Raw genomic sequence first — 26268 nt, 5'->3', positions numbered from 1 at the left:
GAGGGGAGACCAAATCCAGGGATGTCTGGCATGATCAAGAGTCTACCGAAGATGCCTGTCATTCATGGAGATGAGTGAAAGACAGTGCTGCAGATGCCATCACTTGTCTAAGGATGTGGTGGCTCATATTCACCACAATCTCCATGAGGATATCAAGCCACATGGACTGGGAGGCCATCTAATTCCCATTGCACTAAAGGTAACTATGGCATTCAACTTTTTTGCCAGCAGATTGTTCCAGGGCTCCACTGGGGAGCTCTGCAGAATCTCATAGTCATCCACTCGTAGATGCATAAGAGAGATGACTGATGCCCTTTTCAGTAAAGCTGACGATTACGTGCAGTTCAGCATGGATGAAGCAAGCCAGGCTGCCAGAGCTGTGGGATTTGGTGCAATCTCAGGCTTTCTACAGGAACAGGGTACCATCGACTGCACACTCGTGGCCTTGAGAGCTCCCTGGCAGCAGCCAGTAAGACTTCTTAATAGAAAATAATTCCACTTTCTGAATGTGATCACTGAAAATAAATAATGCGTGTTTGCGAGAGGTACCCATGAAGCTCACATGACTCTTGCATCTTGAGTCACTTACAGTTGCCACAGATATTTCAGGGCCCTAAGCACTTGCTGGGTTGGCACCTTGGTGATAAGGAGTATCCCTGAAAGATAATGATGCCCATATGTCATCCACATAGCGCATCTGTGGAGAGATACAATGCAGCACATTCAGCCACAGAGTCCTTAATAGAGCAGACAATTGGCCACTTAAAGATGCATCTCATATTTTTGAACTGGTCAGATGGGGTTCTCCAGGATTCTCCACAGAGGGTGTCCCACATTATTGTTGTTTTCTGCATTCTCCACAACCTAGCACTGCAAAGAGGGGATGAGTTACCACATGGAGGCATGAAGGAGGTAAACGTCTCCTCAGCTCAGGAGGGACTAGTATGGAATGATTGCAAAAAGGGTAATGATTCTCATGAGTTGATTTGTTTGATTTGTTTGGATTTATTATTGTTACACATATTAGTATACGGTGGAAAGTATTATTTCTTGCGCATTATGAGACAGAGCATACCATTCATAGAGAAGGAAAGGAGAGAGTGCGGAATATAGTGTTACAGTCATAACTGGGCTGTAGAGAAAGATCAACTTAATGTGAGGTAGGTCCATTCAAAAATCTGATGGCAGCAGGGATGAAGCTGTTCTTGAGTTGGTTGGTACGTGACCTCAGACTTTTGTATCTTTTTCCCGATGGAAGAAGGTGAAAGCGAGAATGTCTGGGATGCGTGGGGTTCTTAATTATGCTGGCTGTTTAATCGTGCTTGAGCATGATGCAGAAGATGTGCTCGTGACACCCTTACAACGACAAGGTTCCAGGAGGAGTAAGGTGAAAAGATACTGATACAAGCACAGTTGTTCTGTCCCTTTAATGCAGGGTAGACAATAATGCCTTTTTAAAAATCATCTTCAACATCTTACTGAAGATTATCAATCTCAGAACGAAGAGTCACATTTAAGCCTCATGATGGCCTCATCTCTGGAAGGCAAAGCACCCTATGGAGTGTCTGACGGTTCTGTAATGGTATGAACGTTCCACCAGCACTCAATCTGAAGCAAGTGGACAGGGTGCAGCCCTTTTAAGCATGGCACTATCACTTCATTAGTTATTGCAGCCTTCCAGAGGCAGAAATGCGACAGCAATCGATGCACTCATGACAGAATGACAGAAGCTTAGCAAGGCAGCACTCAGAAAAATAATCCGTCAATGATTATCGCTTAACCATCCGAAGACGGAGTTACATCTGGACAGCAGCACCTCTCCAAATGTCATCTCTCATGTATGATTAATCCGGACACTGAGCCCCATGATGCGGTTGCTCCTCAGGACGCTGTGATCTACAGCTCTACTGCATTGACGTAAACCTGCGAGTTAGGTTACCTTTGTCAGCACAGGGAGTACTTCTGAAAGGCCATCGTTGATTATGGACAATTGCTCATGACCCTGCCTTATTGGAAGCCTCCCACGTTAACACCTAGGCACTGCCTTGGCATCTGGGAGAGATATGGCCCTGTCAGAAATGACAGGGCAATCAATGATAACTTAATACCAGCAGAAATACTCACAGGCACTCGGGAGATGTGCTGGAGCATTGCTTTCATCCTATTACAGCCATGATGTGGAGGTGCCAGCGTTGGACTGGGGTGAACAAGAACAAGAACAAAGAACAATACAGCACAGGAACAGGCCCTTCGGCCCTCCAAGCCCGTGCCGCTCCCTGGTCCAAACTAGACCATTCTTTTGTATCCCTCCATTCCCACTCTGTTCATATGGCTGTCTAGATAAGTCTTAAACGTTCCCAGTGTGTCCGCCTCCACCACCTTGCCTGGCAGCGCATTCCAGGCCCCCACCACCCTCTGTGTAAAATATGTCCTTCTGGTATCTGTGTTAAACCTCCCCCCCTTCACCTTGAACCTATGACCCCTCGTGAACGTCACCACCGACCTGGGGAAAAGCTTCCCACCGTTCACCCTATCTATGCCTTTCATAATTTTATACACCTCTATTAAGTCTCCCCTCATCCTCCGTCTTTCCAGGGAGAACAACCCTAGTTTACCCAATCTCTCCTCATAACTAAGCCCCTCCATACCAGGCAACATCCTGGTAAACCTCCTCTGTACTCTCTCCAAAGCCTCCACGTCCTTCTGGTAGTGTGGCGACCAGAACTGGACGCAGTATTCCAAATGCGGCCGAACCAACGTTCTATACATCTGCAACATCAGACCCCAACTTTTATACTCTATGCCCCATCCTATAAAGGCAAGCATGCCATATGCCTTCTTCACCAACTTCTTCACCTGTGACGTCACCTTCAAGGATCTGTGGACTTGCACACCCAGGTCCCTCTGCGTATCTACACCCTTTATGGTTCTGCCATTTATCGTATAGCTCCTCCCTACATTATTTCTACCAAAATGCATCACTTCGCATTTATCAGGATTGAACTCCATCTGCCATTTCTTTGCCCAAATTTCCAGCCTATCTATATCCTTCTGTAGCTTCTGACAATGCTCCTCACTATCTGCAAGTCCTGCCACAGTGTGGGCACAGTAAGAAGTCTCACAACACCAGGTTAAAGCCCAACAGCTCGTGATACCAAATAAACCTGTAGCATTTTAACCTGGTGTTGTGAGATTTCTTACTGATCCTATTATAGTTCCCCACATTATACCGCAGATACCAAAATGCGATATTTAATCTCAGACACTGATTGCATAGTTATTTAATGAAATCCATATCGACTGTCCTTCTGTGACCTAACATTGGGATTCTGTCAAGCCACACTAGACATCCCTTCAAGTGCAAACTAACATCCTCTCACACGCAATAGGCCGACATCATTGGGATTGGCACACGCCTTCGATATCACACTCATTGCCGTCTAACAGACATTTCAAACGTCACCAATTCCCATTGCTCAGCATCATTCATGTGGAGAGTAGGAATGAATAAAAGAAAAATGTTCAACCATAAACATATGGTGGAGACTCGCATTCCAGCCATTCTTCACATTCGAATTTGTAATTATCTTGCAATTGTATCTTTGCCTATTTATGCTGTGTTTGTGAACCTACCTCCACTCACCTGATAAAGGAGCAGCGCTCCGAAAGCTCATGATTCCAAATAAACCTGTTGGACTTCAACCTGGTGTTGTGAGACTTCTTACTGGAACCATAAACATGAAGTAAACAGTTCAGGCAAGTATGAAAGGCAATGGTTCTCAACAATGAGTTACAGTGTAATCAAAATCTGACAGCCATTAAATGTAGGCCATTGCAAAGTGCACTTGGTTGAAATGACTGCAACTGGGTCACAATGAATACCTATAACAGCCGCAAACTTTAATGCAGTTGTATCAGGATAATCAATAATATTCCAAGAACAATTTGTTTGAAGACACATTATCTGATCCTCTGATGCAAGTCTGACATGTGCAATGTCCAACTATCATGTTGATGCAGGCACTGCCTTTGTTCCTGTTGCTTCCCTTGTCTGTCTCTTTGCATCTGAGCAGCACGGTGGCAGAGTGATTAGCACTGCTGCCTCTCAGCACCAGGGACCTAGGTTTGCTTCCCGGTTTGGGTGACTGTCTGTGCAGAGTCTGCACGTTCTCCCCGTGTCTGCGTGGTTTCCTTCCCCAGTCGATAGACGTGCTGGTTAAGTGCATTGATCATGCTAAATTCTCCCACAGTGTACCCGAACAGGTGATGGAGTGTAGCGACTAGGGGATTTTCACAGTAACTTCATTGCAATGTTAATGTCAACCTACTTGTGACACTAATAATAAATACATAGATAAATCTATACATTTGTTGTGGGGCCGACTTCAGAGGCTGACCATCAGAGTTGGACTCAGCAGGAGCTTGATCTCCAGCAGTTCTTCGAGTGTCAGAGACTTTGGCTGTCACAGTTTCCACCCGCTGAGGATATGTGTCGGTGAGGTGATCGTTGGATAGTGGACCCGAACCTACTCTAGAACTAGGCCTCACCGAAATGTGTGTATCTGCACTGGTGGTGGGTACATGTGTAATGGGTCTTCAGCAGACAGTTGGTCTGCTTCCTCCTCTGAGGTGGGCTGGGGCTGATGAGCTGGATTGAGGACATCCTTGGTCGTTTGCTGGTATCTGAAATAGAGCAGATTTCACTCGTAATTGTTCTCCATGTGTGGCTATTGAATACAGGATGCATCCTCACTGGCTTGCTGAGGAGGCCAATCTCACCTTTCACACAGGAACGGTCTGTGTCCTCAGCAACAACTCAGCAGCCTCCTCTTTGAAGGGGAAGAGGACTGGGTTCTCCCCCATTGTTCCCGGATCTCTCCCTCTCACTGTGGACTATCTTCTCCTGTATCACGACGCATGGATTAATTGTAAGCATTACAGATGAAAGCGGAGTTAAGAAGCATGCATGCCTATAGTGTATGTTGAGTCTTCAATGAGGACTGAAGACATCATTGGTGCAAGTGGGTGATGTTAAAGTGACTGTCAGACAATCAGTGCTGATGCATCATTTGCTGGTTCTATGTGAAATCCCTGTAGATGCTAACCTTTAGACTGCCTGATGCCCTCATGAACCCCGCTAAAGATCCCCCGCTGTTGTCTCCTGGCCCACTGCACTATTCAAGCAGCGCAGCGGACTGGGAGAATCCCTTGCCAGATGTAGCATAATTCATCTCCCAGAGAGCTTTATCTGCATGTAGACTTATCTTAAAATAAAGATCCCACATTATTGCTTCACCAATCCCTGTGTATGATTAATGTCCAACAGGTATATATGGTAGTAAATACCATATAAACCTGTTGGACTTTAACCTGGTGTTGTTAAAACTCTTACTGTGTTCACCCCAATCCAACGCCGGCATCTCCACATTATGATTAATGCACCAGCATTGAAAAAAAGAATAACAGTTATTACATTTGAGCCTTCATTTACAAGTCGAACGTTTTGGGATTACACTGCTGTTGGCACGTTTCATTACAGTTATGGTGCAGTTTCACCCGAGGTTCCATGTCTTCATGCATCGTGTCGTAAAATCATAAATCCATTCTCATGAAATGAAATCGTCTCTGAAATTTTCACCCTCTCTAAACACGGTTGATTAATTTAAAGGCGTTTCCTTTCAAAATGCTGTGCAATGGTATAACAATAACTAATTCCAACACTCCTGACTAGATAATATTTACTGGTTATTTAGCTGCAGCATCTGCCCTCAATTTCCCATAAACTTATGGGATTTATAGTTTGCCTTGATTTCCCTCTCAGCAATCTGAATTCCATGTGTAGCCTCTCACACCATGTGAAAGGGATCCTTGTGTGATCCTCATTTCTATCCCCTGAAGGGATTCTGCTTGACACGTTCTTTTATAGACAAACATTCCTCGCAAAAGTCAAGTTTATCACTTTGAACTGCCAAAGAGTCCAGGTGGTAAAGTATACTCTTCAAGCAGATACTGCACTGCTTCAAGGAGATCCTGTGTATTCATCCTTCAACCAACATGTCACTGTATCTTAAGCATTGTAAGACCAGCACCAGAGGTCATAGGACCATTTTCATTTAATTAAACAGTTGCTGCCAAAGTAAGTTGATTTAAGCAAAGCCTTAATTTAAAAATTCTCATCCCTGTTTTCAAATCCTCCTATGGCTTTGTCCTCTCCATCTCTGTAATCTTCTCCAGCCCCACAACCATCCAGAGTATCTGTACTACTTAAAACTTACCTCTTTTACCAAATTATCTCTTTATGTGACTCGGTGTAAAGTTTTGGAACACTTTGAGACGTTTTATTAAGTTAAAGATGCTGTGGCCCTGATTTTCATCATCATTATGAAAATCCTCAAAATGGCCAGAAATCTTAAATCCTATTGTCAGACCCAGCATTACCACCTTTGCGGAGTGGGGGGGGGAGCGGGGGGGGGGGATTCTGGAATTTGCGCATGTGCGATTCACAGAGGCAGCTGGCCATTTAACTCAGCTCCACTTCAGTGGGATTTTGGAAGAGCATGGAGTGTGCAGATTAGAAAGGGTAAGAGGAGGTCTGAGCTTGCTGGATTATTATGGATAGCCATAATGGCCAATAGAGAGGTAAGGCACCCTTTTGGATAAGGTAGTGGGACACCTTTGGGAGATGTAGGTCATCTTTTGGGAGAGTTAAGGTACCCATTGGGATTGTTAAAAGTGAACATGTTTATGCACAAACTCAATGGAACTGTCAAACTGTAAAAGAGATGTTAAACTGTCCAGGAAATGTGCAGCTGTCAAGGAAATGTTAAGGAGCTATCCGGCTGTCAAATCTGCCAAACATAGACTGGGATTCCTTTAGTGCCAGGGGCTTGAATGGGGCAGAGTTTGCTCAGTGTGTCCAAGAGTTCTTCTTGAGGCAATATGTAGACAGTCCAACTCAAGAAGGGGCTATCATAGACCTGGTTCTGGGAAACAAGCCTGGATAGGTGATTGATGGCTCAGTGGGGGACCATTTTGGGAACGGTGATCACAATTCTATAAGTTTCAAGACACTTGTAGAAAAGCATAGAAGTAGTCCAAGAAAGTACTAAACTGGGGGAAGACCAGTACGCAGTATTAAGCAGAAGCTAGGGAACATAGACGGGGGACGGTTGTTTGAGGGTAAATCCACATCCGATATGTTGATGTCAGTTGTTAACAATTCAGGACAAGTATGTCCCTATAAAATTGAAGGATAAGGATGGCAAGATTTGGGAACCCTGGATGACAAGAGATATTGTGAACTTAGTGAAAAAGAAGGAGGCATACATAAATTTCAGGAAATTGAAAACGAATAAGGCTCTTGAGGAATACAAGGATAGCAGGAAAAAGCTTAAACGGGGACTCAGGAGGGCAAAAAGAGGCCATGAAATGTCCCTGGCAGGAAGGATTAAGAAAAATCCCAAGGCTTATATTGGGAGGAAGAGGGTAGGACAGTAGAGGGAATTTGTGTGTGGACCAGATGAGGTGGGTGAGTATTTTGCATCAGTATTCATAAAGGAGAAGGATATGGTAGATGGTGAGTGTAGAAAAGAGGATGTTGACATTCTAAGATATGTTGAGATAAAAAGGGAGGAGGACTTGAAGGTTTTGAAAAACATTGAGGTGGACAAGTCCCCAGGGCCAGACAGGGTCTATCGCAGAATGCTGAGAGATGAGGGAAGAAATTGCTGAGGCCTTGGCCAAAATCTTTGTATCCTCTTTAGCCACGGGCGAGGTACCAGAGGATTGGAGAGTGGCTAACATTGTTCCTCCATTTAAGAAGGGCAGAAGAGACAATCCGGGAAAATACAGGCCTGTGAGCCTTACATCAGTGGTGGGGAAATTATTAGAGAAGATTTTTCAGGACAGGATGTACTCACATCTGGAAGAGAATAGGCTTATTAGCGATAGGCAGCATGGTTTTGCGAAGAGGAGGTCGTGTATCACAAACTTGATTGAGTTCTTTGAGGAAATGAAAAAAATAATTGACCAGGGCAGGGCAGTGGATGTTATATACGTGGACTTCAGTAAAGCGTTCGATAAATTTCCTCATGGCAGGCTGAAGTCAGGGGGATCCAAGGTGAGCTGGTAAGATGGACACAAAATTGGCTTGGGCATAGAAAGCAGAGGGTAACAGTGGAAGGATACTTTTCTAACTCGAGGTCTGTGACAAGCGGTTTTCCACAAGGATCAGTGCTGGAGCCTCTGTTGTTTGTAATATATATATAAATGATTTGGAGGAATATGTAGGTGGTCTGATTAGTGAATTTTGTAGAATGTACAAAAATTGGGGGAGTAGCAGATAGTGAGGAGGATTGTCAGAGTATACAGCAGGATATAAATTGGCTGGAGACCTGGGCCAAAAGATGGCAGATGGAATTTAACCCGGACAAATGTGAGGTGATCCGATTTGGAAGGTTTACTGCAGAAGGAAAGGATACAGTAAATGGTAGAGCCCTGAGAAATATTAGCATACAGAGGGATCTAGGCATGCAGATCCACAGTTCCCTGAAGGCAGCAATTCAGGTGGACAAGGTGGTCAAGAAGGGGTATGGCATTCTGGCCTTCATCGGTCAGGGCATTGAGTATAGGAATTGAAAAATCATGTTGCAGCTGTATAAGACTGGTACCAAATAAACCTGTTGGACTTTAACCTGGTGTTGTGAGACTACTTACTGTGCCTACCCCAGTACAACGCCGGCAACTCCACATCATGTATAAGACTTTGATTAGGCCTCATTTGGAGTATTGTGCACAATTTTGGTCACCACACTACCGGAAGGATGTTGATGCATTGGAAAGGCTGCAGAAGAGATTTACCAGGATGTTGCCTGGTTTGGACGATGTAGACTATGAAGGAAAGTTGAACAAGCTTGGTGGGCCAAAGGACCTGTTCCTGTGCTGTACTGTTCTTTGTTCGTTGTTGAAAGCTCTCCAGGAAGTGTCAAACCTGTCAAAATTATCCAGGAAGTGTCAAAGCTGTCAAGGAACTATACAAGAATACTACATGAGTTAGCATAGAGGGTATAGATGGAGAAAGAACAGCTAAAACAATAATTTAACAACAATAATGGCAATAGTGGCTTTAAAATGGCTTTTCTGGCTGAGAGTTAAGCATGCTGAGATTTTTGGTCAACTTATAATTAAAACAGTTCGTAAAGTTGCTCTGGATAAGGCTCTAGTCTGGGAGCTGTGACCTGACGCTTTCTGTATTGACTAAATCAGGGAAGTTGTTTACATTTGAACAGACATTGTGGCATCGGATTTTACTACCGTTATGTGTGGTGCATGTCAGATGAGCTAAGTGTAATAGCGTCGTTCACAAGTAATTCCATTGGCTGTTCGAGCCATGTGATTGGTTTCTGGTTACACAGTTGGCTGGATGACAGAGAATCTTCTGAAAATGAGTGAAGGATTTGTAGATAAATGGCATTGTAGCCTTTGTTTGGCAGCGATAACTCAGAAGAGACCAACCATCGTAAGAAGCATGTGCCCTGAAGCAATTTCCCTCAGAGAAGAAGATAGATTCTACATCGATATTTCTTGACCAACGTTTTTCCTAAACTCGGTAGTATCTATTTTCAATTAAATAATTAAAGTTGATGTTCCGTTAAAGTTAATGTGCAGTTTAGAGTTAAAATTCAGTTGAGAGTTCATGTTCAGTTGCAGCTGTTTATGTTCGAGTTGGCAGCAGAAGTATTAAATAAAGAAATAATTGAATTACTGTCCTTGTTTGTTTCATTAAACTGGAATGCTTGCAAGGTGTTTAAATTAAATGCCGAGTAACAGGGGATAAGGGAAAAGGGTGTTGGGGGCATGAGTTGGACTGAGTTGGCATGGGGATATGGGGCAATGGAATGGGTAGGGGGCATTAAGTCGGCATGGGGGCATGGGCCATGGAGTGGGTAGAGTGCATGGGTTGGCATGGATGGGGCACAGGGAGTGTGTGTGGGAGGTGAGGAGCAAGGGGTGAGGGCTGGAGGGCTTTTTATGTGAATACTTTATTTAATTAAACACAGTGCCTGGGCATAGAGGCCAACATTGCAACAAATTAATTCTGTGTCCATAAATCTATGGATTAATTCCGGGGTTGCCCTAGCCAACAACCCTCCTCCAAACCCCACACTCCACACCCAGAGCCCACCTGTCAACAGAGGTCGGGTTTGCCTGACTTGGGGACAAAATTCTCAGCCTATAGAGGGTCAAGATGTTATTGAATAACATCATATTTCATCCGCCTGGTACAATTCAGTCACCCAGTATAGAGAAAAAAGAAATTTTAGGGTGCGTGGGTGATATCATTTCCATGTCTTATAAAGCTCATCCTGCAGATGTCTTACACATAGAAAATGACACCCCGAAGGACATGTTAAACTGTTTGTTCATTCAGGTTAAAGGGTGCACCTGGAAGCTTTAGTGACCAGTCAAATGGAAAGACACAATCAACTCTGTATGATATTTCCATTCTGAATGTTTGTTATTTTGTTAAACATCTCTGCTTCCCCTCCCCATTCTACCCAACCCTAGACATATACCCCCCACAACCCGCACCAAATATCTTTTTAATTAACCTCCCGCTGACTCAGTAGAATTCCTGGCAATAAATAAATCATTTTCAAAGCTGAACCACAGTTAATTAAAACAACCCGCAACTGGCTGAAACTAAGGAGAAAAGCTCAGTTCAGAGCATGTTAGCATCAAGCTCTCTGCCAATTTCAACTCCCCAAAGAAGATACCTTTTATTCATATGTATTTGAACTTGAACCATGAAATGCTTTATATTCAAAATCAATAAGGCCCACATTCAGCTAAATAGCTTGTATGGATATAAACCAGAGGGGTTATGTCAATATGAAATTCAGCATTGGAGATGCTGCCTACACAATATCTAGATTTGCACAATGTTTTGAGAAGACTGTTCAATGTAATTTATGAATGGAACTACTATTTCGGCTGTTTTTTCCTCTGTATGTAAATTTATCAAACAGTTGGGGACCATCATCATAAACTTGGCTGACTGAAGATAAATATTGATTTTTAAATGTCAAGCCCTCTACAAGACAAATTTTATGAAAATAGGCCTGGACCTTTGCAGAATTGCAGAGACTCCATGGAGCTTCCGAAATAACGGGTAGGAACCCCATTTCTGACAGATCCAATTTTTACCAATAGAGGGAAGGAAAGAAAGGAACCATACAGGAGGTAAACTTGAAGTTGGCAGGATTATTTGAATTCAGTGTTCAGTTCGAACAGACCCAATGTTTGCTTTGTAAGGGTCTTAACATGCAGTGTGGGAGTCACAATTCCAGAGTCTATGTAAGTGCTTTAAAGGGCAGGTAAGGCCTGTAGAAATGTTAAAATGTGAAGTTATTTAAAACACCAACCCTTTAAATATTAAGAAAATAGGCTGCATCTGGTGGTAGTGAGTGTTGGAAAAACTCTTTGCTCACAGTTATTTCTGTTTGCTGAAAATTCTGCAAAGACTTTTCTTATGTCTTGTGAATGCTTGGCTGCTTTCCGCAAGTTGTAATTATCTCAGCAGGGTGTCCTAAATTCACAGTTTTATTGACAGCTCAAATTAGCTGTGTTTCATGTAGGGCAAAAATAGAAGATCATTTTTATCAGACAGTAACCACAGTAACCACTTGAAATGCTTGAATGCTTTCAAGAATATGGATTTTTTTCAATAAAGTGAAAACTGTATTAGATTCTTAGGAAGTATATTTTATGACAAACAAAGAAAGGCCTCAAGTCATGACAGAAATGCCGTAGACAAATTCACTAAGACGTACCATGAGATTGTTATCTCTATTCGGTCAGTTTTGCTGGAATTCCACAATATTCCATTGTTCTGGAAATACCCTCATCCTCTCAGCAAATGGGAATACCGAATAAAATAATCATATACTTAGTCCCATGAGTCAATATCACCTGAGCTGTTCTCAGAATATGAAGGCAATAAGTTTATATCTATTTCATTTTTGCAGCACGGTCATTATTGACTATACCACTGATGCATAACATAGCTCCAGCAGTAACTGATGGTAGACTTGCTGTTTTCAGCTGTAGTAATTCCAGTTAATACAGACAAAAATGGGGGGCATAAAATATTTATAAATCCTTTCATCATTTATTTAGACATTGGACCTAAAAACAAAAGGTTTCCTTTCTCTTCAACTGACCAAGAGTGCTCTGAAGATCATAACAGAGGACCCCTATCCACACAGTTCAAACAAGGTCCCACATGGTTATTACTGATCAATCAGAATTACTGTGCTGTAAGAAGAATCTCATTTGTGCTACGGTAACTTTGAAAAGACTGACATGCATCAGCAGTAGTTTTGCCGTCATCTTCTCCGTAGTTCATTGTCCCTGAAGGGACAAGAGAAACATAAATTCAGTCAGCTTTGGGGTTTATTGGACGACTTAAAGTCAAACTCAGTTCTATGATTAAAAATAAATGATCTCAGCTAAAGATCCCGCAAGTATTTTCTGATTTACAGTCCAGAATGGTCACATCATCTATTTATGTTAGAATTCGAAGAGGTGGAAAGTTCAAAAGGGAATTATTTCTTCTAACCATACCGAGCAAAAGTTTTCTTTTTTACCTACTGCTCAATCTGCTGATGTCCTAGATCTATATGATCATTTTGCAGTTGTGGTTGCAATTTAACATCCTACATCATATGAAATAGGAGCAGGAGTAGGCTATTCGGCCCATTGAGCTGTTCCACCATTCAATGGGATCATGCTGATCTGATTGTGGCACTCACTCCACTTTCATGCCTACCACCTAACACTCGACTCCGTTGTATATTAAAAACCTGTCTAACTCACCCTTGGATATATTCAATAACTGCACGATTGACAGGTTCAGAAGCTGACGCAAAACTCATTTCCAACTGTAATTGGCCATCGACTGCAATTTCACGCTGGTTGGTGAATTAACTGCTCGCCAGCATGAAACACGCGCTGATAAAAGACTCAGCATTGCTGGCTGGGAGTTCCCTGAAGGCTAACAGTGCCGTGGAACTGCCTCAGGGAGCTGTAAAAATGAAATGAGCTCAAACTAAATGCTGCAAACTATGTCAATGCTGCAAACCCAAGCACCCGGCAGCAGAGCACATAACACATCAAACATCTTCTTTTATATCAATCCAGGTATTTTCACCCACCATGGATGGAGTTTGTCACAAAATATGAAGGCCGATTGGCCACATAAATTCACTGTTAATTGGATCCTTAATGGGTTTAATTGTCAGCGGGGCAGATGTGTGTTTCACTCCCATGCACACCGGTCCGCCATAATGCTGCGCACTAGCACAATGACGTGTGGGCATGCGCCCGACCCAGAGTCACATGCGAGTCCGCATGTTCAACGTAAAATTCTGACCCTTGAAATTAAGTCCAACGTTCTATTTGCCTTCTTAATAACTTGTGGTCCCTGCATGCTAATGTTTTATGATTCACATATAAGGATACCCAGATCCTTCTGTACTACAGCTTTCCGCAGTCTCTCACCATTTAAATAATATTTTGCCTTTGCATTCTTCCTGCCAGAGTGGACAACCTCATATTTTTCCACAAAAGACTCCATCTTCCAAACATTTGCCCACTCACTAAACCATTCTACTCCCTTTGTAGAACCTTTAATATCTTCTTCACCACTTGCTTCCCTACATATCTGCATTGTCGGCAAATCTAGCAGCAATACAGTAAGGCTCTTCCTTCAAGCCATTAATATAGAATGCAATTAGTTGAAGCCCCAGCAGTGAATCCTGTGGCACTGCACTACTAACAGATTGCCAGCCTGAAAATGACCCTTTTATCCTAACTCACTAGATAGCCAATCCTCTATCCATGCTGCTATATTATCCCCAATGCCATGAGCTTCTATCTTGTGCAGTTTGATCTTATTTGGCACCTTATCAAATGTGTTTGAGAAATCCAAATGAACAACATCTTACTGGTTCCCCTTTATATACCCTGCTTGTTACATCCTCAAAGAACTCCAATAACTTTGTCAGATGTGATTTCTCTTCACAAACCCATGTTGAGTCTACCTGCTTGCATTACAATTTTCTAAATTACCAGCTACAGCCTCATTAAGAATGGATTCCAGCGTTTATTCCAATGACAGATCATCAGCTAACTGGATTTTGTTTCTTGCTTTCTATCTCTCTGATCTCTTTAAATACAAATGCATTGTGTCTGGCTTTAAATATTCACTATTACTATGGATAATAACATGATAAAAATGATCAAAACTGTTATTTTATTTTACGTTGGGCTTATAGTTTTTGCTCGATTATAATGATTTCCCTGTCGCATTTTTGCCAAAATTTCATAATCATGTAGAAAGTTCCAGAATTCTAAGCGCAATTTGGGGGGAATATTCCTGTGCTGCCAGCCACACGAATCATAGTGGGCAGAGTGCGGACCATATAAAGGTCTGTTGACCTCGGGCGGGATTTTCCGGTTTTGGCGTGAACGCGGCCGGAAAATCCCACCTTTTGTGTTCAGGACAAGTCTAATTTCCACCAGTGTTTTAAAAATTTTGCCAAAAAAGACCCCAATCACAGAATTAGCTCTGCCGCCAGAATGAACGAATAACTATTGGGAGTTTCTCTGAATGAATGAATTAATTAATTAATTAATTATATTGGGAGTTTCTGTTAATAAACAAATGAATTAATTTAAGTGTCAGTGTCACAAGTAGGCTGACATTAACACCGCAATGAACTTATCGTGAAAATCCCCTCGTCGCCACACTCCGGCACCTGCTCGACTACACTGAGGGAGAATTTAGCATGGCCAATGCACCTAACCAGCACGTCTTTTGGACTGTGGGAGGAAACTGGAGCGTACGGAGGAAACCAACACAGACACGGGGAGAATGTGCAGACTCCGCACAGACGGTGACCCAAGCTAGAAATCAAACCTGGTTCCCTGGTACTGTGAGGCAGCAGTGCCAACCACTGTGCTACTGTGCCACCCTAAATGAATTACCATTGGGCACTGTTGCAGAGGGGACATCTCTATATAGCCTGAGAGTATTTTTGGCAATTATATTGCATTTTCAACCCATAAACATCCAATCAGTTTGCCTTTAAGAATTATATATTTCTTTGAGAGGAAACAAAGTGACAAGCAAAGCCAAACTGTGTTGATGCACACTGCTCAATTTTGCAATTCTGCAAACATATTTCATCTTCATCAATGTGCTCACCTCAGTGTTTGTCTGAAGAACATCCACCTTTAGATATTTCACAATCATGCTAAAAACAAATGAGTGTGACAACCATGAATGTTGCGTCTCCCATCAAGTTTTGCAGAACTAGCATCTATGATCTCATGCACTCCAAAATATAACGAATGAAAACAACCTAGACCTTCAAAATGGAATAGGTCAGCCAGTTGATTTCAGACCTGATACAATTTATGGAGAAATGCATGCAGTCCTTCAGGCCAGCATCACAGCTAGTCCTATCACTAAAATTCATTCTGGGGAAGTGTGAATTCAAATAAAAACTGTATTTATCTTATCAGCATGCATGGCAGGGGTATTATAAATGAAACAATATCAGACTGCCAAGCTCAGTGCTTCAAGGGTAGATAAACTCAAGAGATTCCCAAAGTGTCGATTTTGCTTCTCTTCCAGCACTTTGCACTAAGACAGGCTGTGTAATATAGTCCATGCCATCCTTCTCACTTGCTCTGTTTCCACTGATCTTTCAGGTAGTATTTCAAGATCTCTCATTCACACAAATGTAACGGGCAATATATTTGTTACAGCGAGTTTCACACCTCAGATAATGTAGGTTACTTCAGTGCTCAACATGCTGTTGACTGACTACATGCTCCACTGGGGGTTCATGGGTGTGTGAGCTTAGCTCTGTGGTGGATTGTAATCCTAGTCCCCTTTTGGGACAATCACAGATCAGGCATTCCTCTCAAATGATTCCTCTCAACTTTAGGTTGAGAAAGACAAATATTAAGGACCTTACATGGGCCTGAAGGTTTTACTATCCCTCCCTAAAGGAAAGGAGCTACCTGAGAGTATTACCATCCTCTGGATAGCCTTTGTTAGAAGTATCAGCCAGATATTGATATTCTGGGTATTATTGGGGCCAACTGCTCCCACTAATAGGGAACAGGCAGCCGACTCAGCAAGAGGGAACAGAGGCCATTGAGGCCCCCAGGAGGTCAGGAGTAAGGGTGGGTGCAACCTGGGCAGTGCCATCCTGGCAGTGCCAGCTGGGCTTCCTGGCACTTCCCAAGTGGCACCTTGACACTGCCCACTGGGCATCAGGCAGTTTGAAGGGTGGGGGTCCAGAGGGGGCATAGCCTATTGTGGGGATGGGGGTTGGTGAGGTGGTGGGTCCCGCTGCCATTCTGCAATCGGGATCGCGGACAAAGTGAAGGAGGACGGCGATCGGGGCTGGCCTCCAGGTTTGGGGGGGTTGGGGATGCCGAGGGAGGGGGGGGGGTCAGGACTGCCGAGGGGGGGTCAGGGAGATTGGGTCTGGCCAGGGGTCAGCGAGATCAGGGTTGTCCAAGATGGTGGGGGACATCAGAGCTGGCCTGGAGACGTCTGGGAGGCCAGAGATCAGTGGCTGGGGCGAGATCAGAGGGGCAACGATTGAGAGTCGCGGGGCTGGCCTGCAATCGAGCTGGCCAGCGATCGTGAGACCGGCAGTGCGGGGTCTCTGCACATGCGCCGATCTCGGCGCTGTCAGATCGACACATGCACAGTGGCCTGCTGTGCTGCCAGCCTCTCCAGGGGGAATAGGCCCTTCCCATGACTTTCAGCATGAATCACTCTGCGGTGCTCAGAGTGTGGGAGATTCAATTTGAAAATCCCGCTAAAAAACTATGGAAATTGGGGACTTAGACTTTTTTTGGAAGAATCCCGGCCCAGATGTTTTAGAATAGAACTTTTAGCTTCAGTCTTTACAGTTTTAACTGTGGGTAAATGGGGGCATCTGGCTAAGAAACTAATAAACAACCCTCATGTAAAGGAAAACTGTGGCTATGTTTATCTTACAAGGTCAGAGTTGATTGTGAAAAGAAAATTAAACAATGGGTGACCCACCTGTGGGTCTTTTCGTGGAACCAGGAAGTCTGGAGAGAAGTTAATTGCATCCATTCGTAATATAAATTATTAATTTGGGTTACAGAATCAAAGAGTAATGTTGAAGGTAAAATAATTAATTTATATTTCTATTTGCGACCATCCCATATTTTCAGAGGTAGACTCTAGGGGTAAAAAGTTATTTTGTTTAAGTTATCTGGATGTCTGCTTAGGAAGCAGGCAATTTCAATTTTGCTCTGATGCAGACTGCATCTCACTGAACTCAGAGAGCCAAAGGAAATAAATGTTCGTCAGGCAGAAAAAATATTCTGTCATTGTGCAGAATGCATGTGAGGCTTGAGCTCAGTTTGGATTTGCTGAGGGGAAAGAAGCTGAAAGATTTGCCTCGCTTGTCGCGAGAGGAAGAAATCTATAATGATCGTCACAGAGCCTTGTGGCAGCGACACTTCATAGTTACTGTAGCTTAGAAGCAGTCAGCTTAGAACAGGCAGAGAGAAATCCTTTGTCAGGAGCTGGGAATCATCTATTGCACCAGCAACCATATGGAAACTGTAGGAGCAGAGAGCACCAGTAGGAACCAGGAGTGATCCTGATGTTTAAATCCATAATCAGGATGCAGTGTAGCCTAAGTTTGATCTGAGAGGCTCGTAGTCACGAGGTTTTGAAGAGAATTTAGAGGATCGCTTAACCCAAAGCTAATGGAAGGACCCCTTTTAATTTCAGCCTTTGGAGACTAGCTGGAACACTGAAGAGTAATCAAAGTGGTGGAGGTCTGGAATGCGCTGCCGGGCAAGGTGGTGAAGGCAGACACACTGGGAACATTTAAGACTTATCTAGATAGCCACATGAATGGAGTGGGAATGGAGGGATACAAAAGAATGGTCTAGTTTGGACCAGAGAGCGGCACGGGCTTGGAGGGCCGAAGGGCCTGTTCCTGTGCTGTATTGTTCTTTGTTCTTTGTTCTTTGATTTCCAGGGTCCCATGAGGTACCTTTGTGTTACTACCAGGAAAAGTGAATGAACCTTCCAGATTTTTCAATGTATAAAGGAACTCTTGAATGGAAGTTAAAATGTAGAACTGAGCTCATAGCGTAAGCAATTATAAACTACAGTGTTAAAGTAATAGTGTTTGCTATGTTTAATTCTTCTCATATACTATAAAGTTTGTTATTATTGATGGCATAGCTGTTGATTGATTGCTGACTGTTCTGACAGTCCCTAACAAGATGGTTAAAAACTTGAGAAATGCAATAACAAGTTAAGAAATTGTTAAAAAATCCAAAGTGTAGTTGAGTTTTTATAGTGTCCCTTGTGGCTGCATAACTAATGTCTTAGTTATGGAGGTAGTATTTTAATTGTAATTAGGTTCAGCCTCTCTATGTTCCAAGAGATTTTGATCATGGTTTAATTTCTCAGTAGATCCAGTCCTCTTTGATTTCAAGAACATTTACTTAAATGTTACTTTCTAAGTAATGTCTGGCTGTCATCGATTTTTGGAGAGGCTAAGCTGTTCGGACTTATGATGGTCTTTTCAATAGTCACCTGTTTTAAGATGATAATGTTGTTCTTGGTTAGGTAGCTTGTAAAAATTCCAGCTGACTATGGTCTAGGATTATCAGAAGAAGCTAATCTTATCAAATACTACACTGACAGTTTGCAACAAAAAAATGTATCACTACTTTGGTTGTGTATCTCTCTTTATCAGGAGTCTTATTGCTGTTCGGAGAGGCAAGTTCTTCCATACAGATTGAACAGCTTTTTGAACCCTTTTTAATTTTTTAGGCTCTTATTTATCAGAAAATTGACTCTTTTAACCCTATAACCCCACATTACAATTGGGTTTCCTAACATGTATTCCTTTGCAGTATGATTTACAACTAGCCTGTACTTCTTAAAGGCAGCCTGTATCTCTGAAATGTGAGTTACATTCAGGTTACACCAGCCAGTGGAATTGTTTGCAAAAGGAAAAAGGCTACCAATAGATCAACAAGCCAGAGAGAATGCTCCTAGGTTCTCAGATGCAGAGCTGGAGATGGAAAGGAGCTACATGTCCACAGGGGGCCAAGAGGCCCTCAAGTTGTCAAGGCAATAAAAGTAGATAGTCATGGAGATCAATTTAGAGAGTCTGACCTTGATGACCTGGCTGCAGTGCGAGAAAATGTTCAAAGTCAATGGCCTCACATGGGTGGTCAAGATTGGTGAATGCACCTTCAAAATGCCCTCCCCACTTCAGCACCAAGCTCACATACTCTTCAATTCCCTATTCACTGCCACTTTGTGCTTTGGGCAGTGCCAGGGGGCTAGGCTGGCAATGCCGAGGGGGGACCCCCCCCTTACCCCTGATGTCCCGGGGGACCTCCATGACCCCCCCTTCACTCCAGGGAGGTCAGGCCACCAGTTCCCCATTAATGGGGAGCTGTTGTTAAACCCCCCAGGAGTGAACCACTCCTGGCCGGGGTGTGGGGGGGGGGGGAGGAGGGGGGGCGCAGGGGGGGGGTGGCTAGTGGGCCCAGAGACTTCAGTCCCAGGCACACTAATAACATTTAAATTTGAATTTATATATTTTAATCAGTTCCACACTGATTTCCGGCACGGAGCCTACGACACTAGAATTCCGACGGCCGGAGACGCGGGGGGGCCATGGCGCCCAGGGGGGAGCCCACTAAACGGCCTCCGCTTGTGTCTCCCAGCCCGTTGCACTGCTAGAACAGCCAGTATCTTGTTCCGTTGCAATAACACCTCTTTACATTTATACTCCAGCCTCTTTGAAATAAAAGTCACGGCGGCACGGTAGCACAGTGGTTAGCACTGCTGCTTCACAGCTCCAGGGACCTGGGTTCAATTCCCGGCTTGGGTCACTGTCTGTGTGGAGTTTGCACATTCTCCTCGTGTCTGCGTGGGTTTCCTCCAGGTGCTCCGGTTTCCTCCCACAGCCCAAAGATGTGCGGGTTAAGTTGATTGGCCATGCTAAGATTGCCCCTTAGTGTCCTGAGATGCGTAGGTTAGAGGGATTAGTGGGCAAAATATGTAGGGGTATGGGGGTAGGGCCTGGGTGGGATTGTGGTCAGTGCAGACTCGATGGGCCGAATGGCCTCTTTCTGTACTGTAGGGATTCTATGATTCTTCTATGAGAATTCCATTTGCCTCCCTATTACCTACTGCATCTGTATGCTAGCTTTTTGTGTTTCACAAGCAAGCACCCCCGAGTCCCTTTTTGCTGCAGCTCTCTGCTGTCTCTCTATTTAAATAATTATCTGCCTTGCGGTGATTGTACCTTTAAGGGTCACATGACCTGGGAAACCAATCAGGGGCCAGGTTGGGGGTCCATCGATTTTGGAGAGGCTCAGCTGTTCGGACTTATGATGGTCTTTTCAATAGTCACCTGTTTTAAGATGATAAAGTTGTTCTTGGTTAGGTAGCTTGTAAAAATTCCAGTTGACTATGGTCTAGGATTATCAGAAGAAGCTAATCTTATCAAATACTACACTGACAGTTTGCAACAAAAAAATGTATCACTACTTTGATTGTGTATCTCTCTTTGTCAGGATTCTTATTGGTAAGAATTCCTGGTAAGCAGGAATTTCTCTTCCAGAACCATGCTGGGATCTGGCTGCAGGTTTGAGGCTGCAAGCTTCTTTATAGAATTTACCTGTGAACAAACATGTTGGTACTTTTAATGTAACTGGTGAACAAGAATTATTACACACCTTCTCACTTTTTTCTTCCAGAATGAACAATCTCACATTTTCCCACATTAAATTCCATTTGCCAATTTTCTGTCCACTCTCTGTAAACTATTTATACCCTCCTTACATCCTGCCTTCCCTCCCATCTTTGCACCATCTGCATATTTGGCCACAGTGTGCTCTGTTCCTTCCTCCAAATCATTAATATATATTGTGAAGAGCTGAAATCTCAGCACTGATCCTTGTGGCACTCCACCGGTTACTGCCCTCCAACCTGAGAAAGACCCCTTTATCACTATTCACTGCTTCCTGTTACTTAGCCAATCCTCTATCCGTTACCTCCATAACACTGGATCGTCCGTGTCCTCGGCCGGACTCTCCTCCTCCTTCGAGGAATCCGAGGATGACTGCAGCCCCGCCAGCGACGCCGAGATCCCGCAGCAGCGGCAGCTGGGCCCGGAGGACAGCCCGGGGAGCAAGACGTGGAAGAGGCTGAAGACCATGGTGCACTGGTCCCCCTTTGTTGTCTCCTTCAGGAAGCGCTATCCTTGGGTGCAGTTAGCAGGCCATGCAGGTAACTTTAAAGCTGGAGATTATGGAAAGATCCTGAAGAAGTACTGTGAGTGTGAGCACCAGTGCTTGGAGTCCCTGATGAAGGACCCGTTGCTGCGTCCCTATGTACCAGGCTATTATGGAGTGGTGGACAAGGATGGTGACAGTTACAACCAGATGGATGATCTGTTGTCAGAGTTTGACTCCCCCTCAATCATGGACTGTAAGATGGGGGTGAGGACGTACCTTGAGGAGGAATTGACCAAAGCTCGCGAGAAGCCCAAACTGCGGAAAGACATGTACGAGAAGATGATCGCAGTGGATCCAAATGCACCCACGCAGGAGGAGCACGAGCAGGAAGCTGTTTTGAAGCCACGTTACATGCAGTGGCGGGAGACACTCAGCTCGACTGCAACACTAGGGTTCAGGATAGAAGGCATAAGGAAAGCTGATGGTTCCTGCAGTACAAGCTTCAAGAAAACCAGACTCAAAGAGGAGGTTATGGAGGCGCTGGAAGATTTTGTGGACAGCAATAGAAACATCTTGAGAAACTACTTGACGCGATTGAAAGAACTGAGGACAGCACTGGAGGGCTCCGAGTTCTTCAACACACATGAGGTGGTGGGAAGTTCTCTCCTGTTCGTCCATGACAAGTCGGAGCTGGCCAAGGTTTGGATGATTGACTTTGGGAAGACAGTGCTGTTACCTGACCACGCGACACTGAACCACCGGGTGGCCTGGGTGGAGGGCAATCGGGAGGACGGCTACCTGTGGGGCATGGACAACCTCATCAACATCATCAGCCAAATGGTGGAGGGGTGACTGGTTCTGCAGCCCTCGGGACTGCCATTCTCAGCCCGCCAAGTGTGCCGCTTTTCGGATGACGCACAAGGAATGGTGTGGTTGGACTCCTCTTTTTCAATCCTCGTCACCTCTGACTGGATCAGAAGCTTGGTGCAGTAACTGAAGGGGTCCATCGCTCCTTTGGGAGGGTGGTTTTGGGCAGGGAGGGGGGTTGGTTGGTGGTGCGAGTTTAAAAGCGGGTGAGGAAAGCTAAGTCGAGAGCGCGCTTGTGATTTCCGGGGTTTGAGGTGCTGTGTAAAGTTGTCATTCCTGAGCACCATGCCTAACCTCTGACCTCAGCAGGGGGAAGTGGGAGTTTGAACTATGGACACTGCTCCCTGGGGTCGGTGCAGAGCAAACATTGTGACTGGTTGAACCAGTGAACACTTTTTTTCTGAAATGTGCAACTCGAGCAGAAACACTGGAGAGAGGCAGAGATATTTCCGATTAATTCCCCAGGTCTGTTCAATAACATTTTCAAAAATGCGGAACAGAACAACTCACCAACCTTGCAGCAACACACGCACAGCCGTGACTCTTATACATGTTAGAAATACTTCACCATCCTTTTGCAGTTTGCCATATTCGGGTCCCGTGTCACTCGACAGAATTTGCCTGTTGGCCACCTCCTCCCACCCCCACCCTGGGCAGGTGGGTTCCGCACTGCACTGATAAACTCCAGGGAGGGGGAAGGGTGCGAGGAATTCCTCGGGAGGGTGATGCTGAATGGAAACGGTGGAACTATCCAGTGCCAATCTTCCCGAAACTCAGGTGACAGTCGAAACGATGGGTGGCACAGTGGTTAGCACTGCTGCTTTACAGCGCCAGGAACCCGGGTTCGATTCCCGGCTTGGGTGACTGTGCGGAGTCTGCACGTTCCCCTGTGTCTGTGTGGGTTTCCTCTGGATGCTCCAGTTTCCTCCCACAGTCCGAAAGACGTGTTGGTTAGGTGGATTGGCCATGCTAAATTGCCCCTTAGTGTCAGGGGGATTAGCGGGGTAAATACATAGGGTTATGGGATAGGGCCTGGGTGGGATTGTGGTTGGTGCAGACTTGATGGGCCGAATGGCCTCCTTCTGCACTGTAGGGATTCTATGAAACACCATGAGCTCCTATCTTACCTGTTGTGTGGCATCTTATCAAATGCCTCTTTAAAATGCAAATCTACAACATCAACTGGTTCTCCTCCATCTAATCTGGCTGATACCGCCTCAAAGATCTGTAGTAAATTTGTCAGACATGGGGAGGATTCTTCGGAAAGAAATTCTAATCAGGGCGCGATCTTCGAAAAAAATTCTTAGTGCTGAAAGAGCACAAAAATGGGAGAGAATGGTATTGGTTTTTGTTGGTGAGCTGCGAGTCGTAATCTTACGGCACTCAGTGCAAAAAAAACCTGGAAGCGATTCTCGCCAGTAGGGGGCAGGGCGAAGCTGAAGCCAGCTGCAGGGCGCTTGGAGCGCCATTGCACAGGCTCCCCAATCTCCTAGTGGGAGCTCTCTTGCCACCCCGCTCTATACGGATATCGCTCATCACCCCCCACCTCCTCTGCCAGTCCCCCCCCCCCCCCCCCCCCACAACTGCTGATTACTCTCTGGTCCCCACCCCCCCACCCCTATCAATCACCAACCCATCTGCAAAGTGCCCCCCTGCTGATCACCGTCATCTGCAGAGTCCACCCCAATCGTCACCCCACCAGAGCTCCCCCCTTGCCTACCCTCTTGAAGAACTACCTCCCCACCTGCAGATCTCGCCCCTTGCTTCTCCCTGTCATTGCCCCATCCCACTCAGGCCCCACCCCCTTGGCACAGCCCCTGGCACAGTTGTGGTGGACAATGCTAGGGTGCCCAGTGGGCAGTGCCAGGGAGCCAGATGAGCACTTCCAGGTTGGCACTGCCTGCTGGGCACTGTGCAGCCATGCCCCTGACCACCCAGGGTCTTCAATGGCCTGCAATCCCCCGAGTGTGGTCATGGCGCCTGGTCTCCAATGGTGGCGACCAATGGTGATTCTCGCTGGCATGATGTCATGCCAACGATGGAGAAGATTCCAGAAGGCAGGAAGAAGCCATGTGGGACCAAGGTAAGTCCTTTTAACTTTCAAAGTGCCAAGCCACTCTCGCCGCAAAATAGGACCCGGATTCGGGTTGGTGATTTCTTCAAAAGGATTGTGGTTTGCAAAAGAGGAAGTGAAACCACAGGCTGTCAATCAGGCTTAGACTCTGTCTACATTGTGATCAGGATCAATGGGGTACTTGAAATCCATTCAAGCATGAAGGGAAATGAACATAAACACAGATGGTTGGAACAGAAATCCATTGAGCTGTCAGTGGAAGCTTATACAAGGCACTGCATATTGAATTTGTTAGAAATCAGAGGGTCATTGGAATCGAGAGGGTTTCAGAAGTTTCTGCTTGCTTGGAAGCTGTGAGGATATACTAGGGCTGGGTGCACAGCTGGGTAGACTGGAACCACCCCCCTGACCACCCCCTCCCCAGGTGAAATTGACACCTCCTCTCTGTCAGACGACCTCAAAGGGGTCCAGTCACACCTGCAGCTTCTGACAGGAAAAAAGGAAAATATCTGCTGCAGAATGAAGAGCTGCAATGATTTAAAATTCTGCCAGGTGACAGGGTGGGCATAGAGATTAAAGTGTCCTGGCCACTTCACGACTTTCACAGCTGACAGGCAGGAATGAGGATGTTAATCACAGGGTCTGATTGAAATCACTATGCCAGGTGGGGAGTCTGCGCAATGGCGCTCCAAGCGCCCTTCAGCGGGCTTCACCGGTGAGTTTTGGCTCCGCCCTGTCCCCACTGGCGAGAATGGCATCCGGGTTTTTTTTTGCACTGAGTGCTGTAAGATTGCAACTCACGGTTCACGAATGAAAACCAATGCCATTCTCTCCCATTTTTGTACTCTTTCAGCACTTGGAATTTTTTTCGTAAGATCGTGCGCCCTGATTAGAATTTTTTCCTGAAGATTCCGCCCCATGTCTGACAAATTTACTACAGATCTTTGAGGCGGTATCAGCCAGTGTAGATGTAAAAGAACCAGTCGATGTCGTAGATTTTGATTTTCAAAAGGCATTTGATAAGATGCCACACAAAAGGCAAGATGAGGAACTCATGGTGTTGGAGGTAATGGATAGAGGGTTGGCTAACTAACAGGATGTGGAGATGCCGGCGTTGGACTGGGGTAAACACAGTAAGAAGTTTAACAACACCAGGTTAAAGTCCAACAGGTTTATTTGGTAGCAAAAGCCACACAAGCTTTCGGAGCTGCAAGCCCCTTCTTCAGGTGAGTGGGAATTCTGTTCACAAACAGAGCATATAAAGACACAAACTCAATTTACATGAATAATGGTTGGAATGCGAATACTTACAACTAATCAAGTCTTTAAGAAACAAAACAATGTGAGTGGAGAGAGCATCAAGACAGGCTAAAAAGATGTGTATTGTCTCCAGACAAGACAGCCAGTGAAACTCTGTGGGGGTTACAAATAGTGTGCCATGAACCCAATATCCCGGTTGAGGTCGTCCTCGTGTGTGCGGAACTTGGCTATCAGTTTCTGCTCAGCGACTCTGCGCCGTCGTGTGTCGCGAAGGCCGCCTTGGAGAACGCTTACCCGAATATCAGAGGCCGAATGCCCGTGACCGCTGAAGTGCTCCCCAACAGGAAGAGAACAGTCTTGCCTGGTGATTGTCGAGCGGTGTTCAATCACCAGGCAAGACTGTTCTCTTCCTGTTGGGGAGCACTTCAGCGGTCACGGGCATTCGGCCTCTGATATTCGGGTAAGCGTTCTCCAAGGCGGCCTTCGCGACACACGACGGCGCAGAGTCGCTGAGCAGAAACTGATAGCCAAGTTCCGCACACACGAGGACGACCTCAACCGGGATATTGGGTTCATGGCACACTATTTGTAACCCCCACAGAGTTTCACTGGCTGTCTTGTCTGGAGACAATACACATCTTTTTAGCCTGTCTTGATGCTCTCTCCACTCACATTGTTTTGTTTCTTAAAGACTTGATTAGTTGTAAGTATTCGCATTCCAACCA

At 45.0% G+C, this 26268-nt stretch overlaps 1 pseudogene; it reads left to right on the top strand.

The window, feature by feature from the left end:
• Positions 1-301: 301 nt before the first annotated feature.
• On the top strand, positions 302-23221 carry LOC144506755 (inositol-trisphosphate 3-kinase C pseudogene; annotated as a pseudogene).
• The last annotated feature ends 3047 nt before the right edge of the window (positions 23222-26268 follow it).

Source organism: Mustelus asterias, chromosome 18 (assembly GCF_964213995.1).
Source record: "Mustelus asterias chromosome 18, sMusAst1.hap1.1, whole genome shotgun sequence".
Classification (NCBI taxonomy): domain Eukaryota; kingdom Metazoa; phylum Chordata; class Chondrichthyes; order Carcharhiniformes; family Triakidae; genus Mustelus; species Mustelus asterias.
Note: the sequence above shows the minus strand (reverse complement) of the source record. Positions and strands in the feature narration are given on the sequence as shown.